General features: G+C 46.2%; 1 pseudogene; it reads right to left on the bottom strand.

Moving 5' to 3' along the window:
* Nucleotides 1-747: 747 nt before the first annotated feature.
* LOC121042080 (F-box only protein 27-like) lies at nucleotides 748-2,090 on the bottom strand (annotated as a pseudogene).
* Nucleotides 2,091-11,533: the final 9,443 nt, after the last annotated feature.

Below are 11,533 nucleotides of genomic sequence, written 5' to 3'. Positions count from 1 at the left end.
CACTTCTGTGGCGAGTCAAGCATAGGGGAGGGGGCAAACATGCATCCAAACCTGGAGCATGAGAGATGACCCAGACAGAGGCTGTGGATGTCACAAGCCCCCAAGGCATGGGTGCCACTGTGACCCTTCCCCTCCATCCTTTGACCTGGTGCCTCTGCCCTCCCCTAGGAGAATTATTATCCAGTGTGTGCCTCTTTCTGTCTGCTGGTAGGAGCTCAGCTTCCTAGAGCTTGAAAACTAGCTTAGTCTTCCACCATTGCTGCTTGGGAAATAGGCCTCTCCACTCTTCCCACCCTACCCCGTCCTTCATACCAAATGGAAAAGGACAGAGCATCTCTTTGAAGGATTACTAAGGCCTTCCCTGTGAAAGGTCAATTACTAGTTTCCAAATTCAAATAACTTTATGTAGCACACAATAACAGGGGTCCTTGAGCATCTCTAAACGTTTTTCATGCTGGTTGACTTCCAGCTGCAAGGCCTGGTCCTTGAGGCTTCAGGAGGTTAAGTTTACCACCCAAGGTGGCTGGAATTTTCCCTGCCATAGATGAGACTCTACTTCAGAGATGAGAGGGCTTCCCTAAAGGGACCAGTAAAGCCCCTGAAGCAGAAACAGGAGGAGACAAGGGAAGAGGGGGCCGGGGCTGGATCAGAGTGCTTCTGTGGGGAGGGTGAAGAGCCCTCTCCAGGACCAGCATTCCTCCGTGCTCACCTGCTGCCTCCCCCAACCCCCATGGGAGAAGGACTGCCCTAAAACAGCAGTAGGTAGATCTGATGGAAGAGCTTTCTTCTAGTAGTTTCCAGAACCTAAAGAAGAGACCCAGCAAGACCCTCGAATGAACCTTGGCGTACACAGGATGTCAGGGAGGTATAAGCCCTTGGTTAATGAGAAGTCCTGGCCAGTGATCCCAGGTCCTGGAAGGTACCAGTCAGGTTGTTTTGTGACAGATGGGCCCACACCATCACACTGGAGTTGGTCCCACCAGCTCTGTAGTGACCAGCCCAGATCTGCATGTTCTGGTGCCAGCGTTGGAAAGACACAAAGCCCCTGGCCCATCTTGATGTTGGAGAACACTTGGGTGACCTGAAAGCAACCACTGTTGTACCACTGCTGAATGGGATCAGCCATAGCAGAGAATTTACCCACAGCAATCTGGTTGACGTCAGTCAGAGACACAAATCTCAATCTTGCCACTATCGAGCAGTTCCAGCCATCAACCCTCCTCCTCCGCGCCCAAGACCTGCTTCTTGAGACATGAGCTGAAGGAAGACACGAAGCAGGTCTGCGAGGGGGCTCCCGGGGCACCGATGACCTGTTCATCTCCACCACGCAGCCACCCCACCATGCTGCACCACTGTTTCCGGAGGTCTCTTGGCCACAGGGGTTGCCTATAAGGTTGCATTCGATGTCTCTGCTCTTGATTGCAGAAGCAGCCCAGGAGGCAGGGGCTGGCCTGATGGACGCGGGGCAGGCCGCTGAAGGCGAGGGGCAGCAGAGCGCTGTGGTCCCGGGAAGGTCATTCATCAGGACGTGCCAGCCCCTGTGTACCTGGCAGCTGTACCCCAGCAGTGTGCATGGAGACACGTGGCTCAGCACCACCAGGAGCAGCTTGGGTGGCAGTTGACTCAGGTCCAGCACCTCCTCAGGTTCAGGCTCCAGTGCAGTGACCCGGAGACGGTGGCTGGAGGGGGGCAGGAGAGGGACCAGTCCCTGGAGGCCAAGGCGCCCACGGCCTTACACCACGTGCTCCCCCTCACCGGGCTCAGCAGCGACTTAACTCTCAAATTTCTGAACACACTCATCTGCCTGTAGGTGTATCATCACTTCCAATCCACCAGCCTCGGAGGCCTCTCTTTTATGCAGCGAATCCAGCCACCTATGCCTGACTCTTTTGTCGCCCTGCCCCTCCCGCCTCCTTTTGGACTTGGTTCATCCCTCTGTTACATGCCTACAGCCTGCATCTCACCACTGGCTGCTTCTTCCCTTTGCAATGTCTGAGTGTCTCCGATCCTGCCAAGGGACCATGCCTTGCCCCACAGCCTCGCTAGTTTCCATCCAGCCTTTCTTCTTCTTTGTCACCAGAGCAGTCCATGCGCACCGTGTACGCTTACTTTTATCCTCTACCCACCCCAGTTGCTGTCTGCCCCTTCCCCCACCGTGTCACACAGGTAAACTCCTGGCCACCCACGACTTACTTCCCCAATGCCGAGTCTCCTTTGGTTCCTTCCCTCCCTGGACCTCCTGTTGCATATAGGGCAGGAGAGCCCTCCCTCCAACTTCAGCTCTCCTCTCTTAGCTCCTGAGACTTCATGCTCACTCGCATCATTTGTTTTTCTCTCCAGCGTGAATTTCTCTCCCTCCATTTCTAAATTCATGGCTGGGGCGCCTGGGTGGCTTAGTCGAGTGAGTGTCCGACTTTGGCTCAGGCGGCTCAGGTCTTGATCTCATGGTTTGTGGGTTCAAACCCCCGTGTCAGGCTCTGTGCTGACAGGTCAGAACCTGGAGCTTGCCTTAGATTCTGCATTTCCCTCTCTCTCTGCCCTTCCCCCACTTGCACTCTCTCTCCCAGGAATAAATAAACGTTAAAAAAAGCCCAAAACTAAAGAATTCATGGCTCCAGGGTTACCTCCTTGACCTACTTTCATTCTGTTTTCTCTTTGGGTGAGGTATTTGACCACCATCTAAATACCAGGCAGCTCAGACCTCTTTCTCCAAGGCTGTGAGCAGGGTGTTGGTTGGAAATGCCTTCAGGGCCAAGCAGGTGAAGGCAGTGATGGAGGCAGAGTGTGGCAGGCCAGAGAAACCCTTATTCTAGCTAAAGAGAAGGGCTGCTTCCGGGCTCCACCGATGGTTGACAAGCAACAGTTCAGGACCAGTGTTGCCAGATTTCCCAATTTTCCCTAAAGAAACCGGAAATATATAATCCTATTTGGAATCTCTCAGTGATTAAATACGGGTTCGAAAATGTCCGTGTGGGGACCAAAGCCCATCTGAGAACCATGTCTGCTGGAAGGGCTACCCGTTGGGGATAACAGTTTGACTCATATTCCACTGATTGGCTAACACTTTTATTCCGAAGCCTACGGGTACTTCACATTGAATGTGCGCCACACCGTCTTTTCTCCACACCCTCCTCCCTCTTCATGGGCACCTCATCTCAGTTAATGACACTTCCTTCTATCCATTCACCCAAGCTGGAATTATGGAAGAGGGTGTCCTTTTCTTCTGTAACTCCTCCTCCATTTTCAGTCTACCACCAGATTGTACCAACATAACTTCCTAAATAAATCATGGATCTGTTCTCTCGTCTGCACTCCTCGCCACCATTATCATGGTTTAGGGCTTCTAGCATCTTCTGCCTGGACCAGTAGGCTCCCGAGTGTTTCGAGTGATGATTCAGCATAGTTAATTCCCTCTGTGTATAAATTATTATTCTGAGCCAAACGTGTAATCTCGGTCCCTTGACAGTGATTGGTTTTGAAGCGGGCTTGGGATCCAATCTGGGCCAGTGGGATGTGAGGCAAAATTTGCTGGGAAGCTTCTGGAAGTTTTCCTTGTTAAGAAAGAGACTGAAGAAGAAACTGCTCCCTTCTGTCTGTGGGCTTCTCTGTATCCGTACGTCACTCTAGGAACTGCTACAGCCGTCTGGCATAGATGAGGAAAGGCAGCCTGCGGGCAGACCCCACCACAGAGCATGGTGCCCTGGAGAGAGGATGGAACCTGGGTCCGTGGTTGCGTTTTTGAGCCACCGAATCAACCACATCTGCGGCCTGTCATCTCAGAGTTTGCAGCCATGTTGGATAATAAGTCTCTTGATAAATTCAGGCAGTTAGACTCAGAGCTTTGTGTTTAAGGGAGCCGAAGGCATCCTGACTGGGACCCTCGTCTCCTGCCTTGAGGTCTGTGCTCCGTCACCCCACATGACACCTGACTTTCAGGGTGGTCCCTCTAGATGCTAATCTGACCACATTGCCTCCCGCTCATAGCTCCCATCGCCCACAGGATAAAGTCCCAGGACCTTGGCAGAATATACAAGGGCTTCCATGACAGACCTCATGCCTCTATAGCCGAATCGGCTCTGGCTCCTTAACGTAAACCTTATGCTCACTTCGGTGTGATCTGCTTGCAGTTCCCTGCCTAGGCGGTGCTGTTTAACTCTTTCATTCATTGGGCAGATATACACAAGTGTCAACTCTGGGCCAGGAGTAGTTCTAGGCATCCCAGCTACCGCTCCCAAGTCCCGTGCTCTAGCCATCTCCTCTCCCTGGGGTACCTCCCCCCCATCTTTGTCTGACTAATGCTCTCTCTTCGTTTCCTGTTCCAGTCCAGTGTTAGCACTTGTGAGAGCTTTATATACATAGTTGGCTCTTGAATAACACAAGTTTGAGCATCGGAGGTCCGTGCACAAATGTGGATTTTTTTCTTGTAGGTACAGAACAGTACTGTAAATGTATTTTCTCTTCCTTGTGATTTTCGTAATAACATTTTGTTTTCTTAACAACATTTCCAGCAAAATTTGTTGTAAGGATACAATATATATTACATGTTAATAGGCAAAACATGTGTAAATTGACTGTTGATGTTATTGGTAAGGCTCTGGTCAACAACAGGCCATTAGTAGTTAAGTTTGGGGGGAGTCAGAAGTTATACATGGATTTTCGAATGCACAGGGTCTGTGGCCCTAACCCTTGCATTGTTCAAGGGTCAACTCTGTGTGCTTTTAACAATTGTTTATCTAATATTCTATTTTGGAAATAAAAAGATAGAGTAAATTAAAAGAATAGTATAAGAAATGTGTATATATATATATATATATATATATACCCAGATTGACCAAATAACATTTTGCAGATTTGCTCTTTCCCCCCCACCCCCTTTAGTACATATATACACACACATACACAGATAGGCCTGTCTTTTTCTGAGCCATTTGAAAGTAACTTTTAGATATCATGACTCCTCTTCACAAATAGTTCAGCATGTATCTCCTAAGTACAAGGACCCCTTAAAAAAATTTTTTTTTAATGTTTATTTATTTTTTAAGAGACGAAGAGACAGAGTGTGAGTGGGGAAAGGGCAGAGAGAGAGAGGGAGATACAGAATCCGAAGCAGGTTCCAGGCTCTGAGCTGTCAGCACAGAGCCTGATGTGGGGCTCGAACCCACCAGCCGTGAGATCATGACCTGAGCCAAAGTCATACACTTAACCGAGTGAGTCACCCAGGCGTCCCAAGGACCCTTTAAAAAAAAAAAATTATGTTTATTTATTCTTGAGAGAGAGAAAGACAGAGTGTGAGCAGGATAGAGGTAGAGAGAGAGGGAGACACAGAATCCAAAGCAAGCTCCAGGCTCTGAGCTGTCAGCACAGAGCCCAACGTGGGGCTTGAACCCACGACCACGAGATCATGATCTGAGCAGAAGTTGGAGGCTTAGCCGACTGAGCCACCCAGGTGCTCCAGGACATTTTCTTACATAACCACATTATTACACCCAAGAATTTAATAATAACACAGTAAACTTATTTGATATTTGGTTCGTAGTCGTATATCTGCAGTTTTCCCAAATGTTTGTGGCTTTTTTATCCATCCAGGATCTTCTAGGCTAAGCACTCATCTCTTTCAGGAGGGCTTCCTTGAATGCCTTCAGCTTCCCAATGCTCTGGGAATGTTTTGTGCAAATTGCCATCATGGTATTCACCACTGTGTTTATGTGTGCCTCCCCATCTTCAGAGTGAGTCCTGTGTCACGCTTATCTTCTCAGTGTCCAGCCCCGTGTGTGGCACATAGCAGATGCTCAGCGTTTGTTGGCTGAATGGGTGATTGAGTAAGTGGCAGAATTGGAGACAAAGCCCATGGCCTCATTGCTGGTTTCTTCCTTCCATATGTAACTGCTTTGTGCAGACAGTGATGTTAATAATGTAAGAACAGAGTCCCATCTGCCAAATGGCGAGAAGAGAGGTAATCCAGATAGAAAATGGTGAACAATGGAAAGAGCCAACAATTAATAACATCTAAGGCCGTGCTGATAGAGAAGCATGTCCCTGATTACTGAGAACAGCAGTGGAGAAAGACATCAGCCTTCTATCAGTTGTTGCAAAGCCCTCATCACATTTGCAGGTTTATCTTCTGCAGAAACCAGACCCCTCCCTTTTTTAATGTTTATTTATTTATTTTTGAGAGAGAGAAGGAGAGAGACAGAGCACAAGTGGGGGAGGGGCAGAGAGAGAGGGAGACACAGAATCTGAAGCAGACTCCAGGCTCTGAGCTGTCAGCACAGAGCCTGATGTGGGGCTCGAACTCACGGGCTGTGAGATCATGACCTGAGCCCAAGTTGTATGCTTAGCCGACTAAGTCACCCAGGCACCCCAACCAGGACCCCTTCTAAGTGAAGTTTCCGCAGCACCCATGTATACCTGGAGCCATAGTCTCTCCCAGGATGGGGCTGTCAGCCAGCTAGGATGGGTCTGATCCTACCGGGGTAAAGTGTCCCTTAGCTCCGATGCAGCATCTCTTCCCACTGTTTGAACTTTATTTCTGGAATTATCTCAGAAGTTTTCTGAGTGTACAACATCTGATACCATAATTAATATTTATTTCCAGAGACACTAAATATGAACCCAAAGAACATTTCCATTCTGCTGATGACACTCCCTTAATCGAGAATGTGGAAGCAGGGTCAGGATGAGCCAGGTCACTCAGAAGGCTGCTGGCTGTTTGTGGGGAAGTGACCTCTTGCCATCTTCCTTAGAGGATTCCTTTTCTTTCCTAACTGCCCACAGTGTTTTTTCCTTGCTTTCTGAAGACTGTTGGGTTCTCTACAAGAGGTCACGAGGAATTTTTAAAAATTCCTCAAAGCCATTAAAACAGGCAGATACAATCTTCCCAGCTATGGTAGGGACCGACCTAAAGTCAGTGCAGCCCAACTCCATCCTTCTCCTGCTGGACACAACTCTGGGCACCTACGAAGGACCAGGCATCGTAGATACAAAGATAAATAAGCCCCTGCTCTCCAGGAACTCATCATCTGTTGGGGTAGCAGCCATACAAAGAGTCTCCAAGTTTATGGGGAATGCAACGAGAGAGATATGCACAGGACACTACAGACCTCAGAGAAAGGGGCACTCATCCAACCCAGGGAGGGTGAGGCAAGGAAGAGCTGAGTGGTGAAAGTGGGCATAGGGTAGAGAGGAAATGGTTAGGTCGTTTGGGGGATTCTAGGCTAAAGGGCATGGAATGAGGCACCTATGGAGATTTCCATCGTCATGATGAATGTGAGGACAAAGCGATCAAGGTCTCCATGTGCAGAGGATGCGGAGAGGGGGCCATTTTTGATAATGTAAGATGCCAGCACCGCAAGTTCAGTGGCTGTCTCTTAGCTGACTTGGGAAGACTTTGCCTGTCTGCTTCTGGGTGATCCTTTAATGTCACTCCCACTAAGGGTTAACGGTAGAAGACATCCTCCCCCCTCTACCACCACCTCAAAAAAACCAAAAAAACAAAAACACCAAAACCAAAGTCAGTGAAGGTAATATACCACCATCTATTTAGCTGCTGAAGAATTTACCATTCAAGGAGATAGGACCCTGCCTCACCAGAGGCGTTTAACAGTCCAACACTATCACATTACCCAGATTGTATAAAGAGTATGAATGATTTCCGCTCACAGACCTCTAATGGAGGTATCTCTTTACAAAGCCCCTACTTCAGGCCAGCTGAATGCCTCAGCAGCGCCTCCGAAACCCCGCAGCCCTAATCCCTTTAGCAACAAAGGTCTGTTTCTTTGCTTAGCATGAAGTAGGCCTCAGAGGCCTGTGTGTGTCTTCGCCTGTAGACCAGAAGCCTCCTGTTTACAATTTCCCTATTCCTGTTTTTAATGTTGTTCTGAGAGCAGCCACAAAGGGCTAGTTTTGTCCAGCAGGAACAAGGGAGCTATTAGAGAGAGACAGAGGAAGGAAGGAAGGGCGATCGCAGGGAGGACTCCTCAAGGGATTAGCAGACACAGCTGTTCCCGAAGGGAGAGGAGCTCCAGGCTGTTTATAATTTCCGTCACATTTACATTTTTTAATATTTTATTTCCTCAAAAACTTTTTTTTCTGATCAGTTTCCTATCCACCATCTAAGGGGAGCATCTTGTTGCCATATTGATAGACTTAGGGACATGTTTTGCTATATGTACTGAGGATTTAGCTTTTTACTTCACTGCTCTGCAAATCTGGTGTGGTGATCTCCAGCGCTCTGTGAGGTCACAGACCTCCAGACCACCAGGTGCCCGAGGAAATTGACTGAAGGGACTGGTGTCACTTCTTGTCCAATTTGTGCAAACCTTTGGAGTTTTTTTTAGGCTGTATCTGATTCATTTAGATCCCATAGAACACTGACTGTCTGCACAGTGTCCCAGACCTACTTATATATATATTTTTAAGTTTATTTATTTATTTTGGAAGAGAGAGAGAGAGAGAGAGAGAGAGAGAGAGAGAGAGATTGAGAATCCTAAGCAGGGTCCACGCTGTCAGTGCAGAGCCAGAAGCGGGGCTCAAACTCACAAATTATGAGATTGTGACTTGAGCCAAAATCAGGAGTTGGACACTTAACCAACTCAGCCACCCAAGTGCCCCAAAAGACCCACTTTTCAAATGCACCTGATGGTTATCTTTATATCTAACCATTGTATTATAAAGTGTATTACCTACAGGTGGAGAATCTGTCATACTCCATATTGCTAAAATGTCTTATTCCACTGGCTTTAAGAAGATTGTCTATGTTTTCATCCTGGAAACAAATGTTTGTGTCACCTTCTAGTTCTTGCCATGAATATTTTTCTATCCCAACAATAGTCTGTCCCTCTTTTATTCTAAAACATAGAATTATGTTTCTCTTTTATTTAAAAATGTACACATATCCACTGTTAGGGCATGCACATTTTTCTATCCAATGTCTGTCTGTCTGCCTCTTTTTTTAACTCCTTTTCCCTCCCTTCTCTTACCCTCCTCCCTGTTAAAATATTAGCAGTTTGGGGACGCCTGGGTGGCTCAGTTGGTTAAGTGTCTGACTTCGGCTCAGGTCATGATCTCACGGTTCGTGAGTTCGAGTCCCGTGTCTGGATCTGTGCTGACAGCTCAGAGCCTGGAGCCTGCTTCAGATTCTGTGTCTCCCTCTCACTCTCCCCTGTCCCTGATCATGCTCTGTCTCTGTCTCTGTCTCTGTCTCTCTCTCTCTCTCTCTCTCTCTCAAAAATAAATAAATCTTAAAAAAAAATTAACAGCTTGTATATCCTTCTACACCTAGCTCTATGCTCAAATAAGGATATGGAAAAAAAATTTTTTTGTTCGGGATTGGGAGAATTACTGTTTGTTATAACAGTGGGACTATGTATTAGCTACTTCCCTACATCTTGCTTTCCTCACTTAACAATGTATAGAGGAAATTGCATTTAATGTATTTTTAACCTAACATGGTCTGTGCAAGTGCACTTTGCCTAAGGAGGCTTTGGCTAAAGTTGCAGATGCCCGCGTATGTGTCAATTCCATTTTTTTTGAAACCATTTTTGTTAAGTTTGACTTTTTCCTGGGGAGCTTAAGTCAAGATACAAATGACTTTCTCAAATGTCCAGTCAGCCCGCTGCTGACCCTTTGGGCTTTTGTTGCCTTTGGGGTACATTTCCGGACTTGAGCGTCTTTTAGATCCGGCTGACGTCCTACTACTGTTACAGAAATATTCCTCATGGTAGGTCTCAAAAGTTAAGTGTATGCGATTTCCTTTAGCAGGGGCCTGGGATGTGAGCTAATCTTTAAGTAAAGGAGAGAAGGGACAGTGATTAACATTCTCCCAACTCACTCAGGGACAGCTGTTCCGAACCTTTCCTTCCTGCTCGAAGCAGTAACTAGTTTTCAAGAGGAATTAAAAAAAAATTTTTTTTAAAGAAGAATATGGAGTTCTTCCAGGATTGCTCAACTTTTCTTTCTCTAAAGTAAAATACTTCAAACCATGTGCCAATCCAAATGTACTTTCGGTATTCGTCTTCACTGGAAATGTGGACCATAAGATAAGATGCATAGCCCCTGGTATATTGTTTTACAGAACTGGCCAGGAAAAAGCCACAATTTCAGCTGCTTTGATTTCCCCTATGCTTTTTCGAGAGGAATGCTAAGGATATTTTAGGGAACGTGAGCTTCCGCAAACCCCTGTCATCTGACTACTCCTGTTGTGCAGGCTTCTTTGGCAGGATTACAGATTTGAGGTGGTGATTACCGTTTTGGTGACTGCATGCCTTTGGGGGGATCATTTTCTGATGAAAAAAATTTTTTAAAGATGTCTTCCCATTCCAAGTATAAATTTAAGGTCCCGTGAATTTTAATAAATGTTTTATTTGAAAACATAAATTACCCAATATACACATATCCTTCGGGTTAGGAGTGTTAAGATTTCATGATCCCGTGCCAAGGACATTCCCTTGTAGGAAGGACATACCTTAGGTGGAGGAAGAGCTGTCTGTAGAGTCATGATGGCAGGCGGCGATCTCTGTCTAGCCATCCAAAGAAACAGAATCAACTCCGACACGGTGGTTGCAGACATCACCGCGCAAGCATCTTACATTCACAGACATTACGTATTTAAAATTTATTGAAGATAACACAGAGGGCCCCTTTAAAAAATATAGGGTGTATCGGTTTGACTAACCCCATAGTTAAATTGTGTATTATAGGTGGATCACGTTGTAGGTGAAGAAGCAGGAAAGATGCGCTGGTCCCTTGTAGTGTTTTACATTTGTCAGCATACAATCTAGAAGAAGTAGTCACCAAAAAGATAAAAAGGAAACTTAGTAAAATGTTAAATTTTTTCAAGATACCTTTTTTTTTTTTTTAAAGTAAAAACTGCTTTTAGGGGGCAAATCATAAAAATGCAAGTTAACACAGAATCACGGAAAGTGAAAACAGAAGTCACCTTGCCCAAATTACACTCCCCAGTAACTACTATTTCTCTGAGCTGGTAGAATTAAGAGAACGTGATTTGGTGCTCCTGTGGTCTAAATAAGGGCTAGCTATAAATGATGTCAACTCAATCCTTTGGAAAAGGAAAACATTAATTTTGAAACCATTTTTTTTTCATGTATTTATCCGGATAGTCATTTGGAACAAAGAAGAGTATTGGGGTGGGGAGATAGGGCTGGGCTTCTGGGACCCCTGCTTTATGAAAGCGATTCCTTTTTTGTCCATTTTATGTATTCCTGTTTTGCCCAAGACTGTATGTTTTTTTTTGCGGGGCAGGAAGGTGGAAGCATTCTGTTGCTGCTAAAAACTGTTTGAAAATAATAATTTTCTCTAGAGGATAGCTCGTTTTTCTACAGTTTTTAAAATGCACTAGTTTTAATGTTGCCTTGTCTAGTAGTATTTGATTTCATTTTGATATGTATTTTAGAAAGAGAGTGCACAAGCAGGTGAAAGGGGCAGAGGGAGAGAGAGACAGTCTTAAGCAGCACGGAGCGTGATGCAAGGCTGGATCCCATGACCCTGGGATCATGACCTGAGCCAAAATCAAGAG

This window comes from Herpailurus yagouaroundi, unplaced genomic scaffold (genome assembly GCF_014898765.1).
Source record: "Herpailurus yagouaroundi ecotype Mexico unplaced genomic scaffold, PumYag 29, whole genome shotgun sequence".
NCBI classification, from domain to species: domain Eukaryota; kingdom Metazoa; phylum Chordata; class Mammalia; order Carnivora; family Felidae; genus Herpailurus; species Herpailurus yagouaroundi.
The sequence above is the reverse complement of the archived record's forward strand: the minus strand, read 5'-3'. Positions and strand labels throughout refer to the sequence as shown.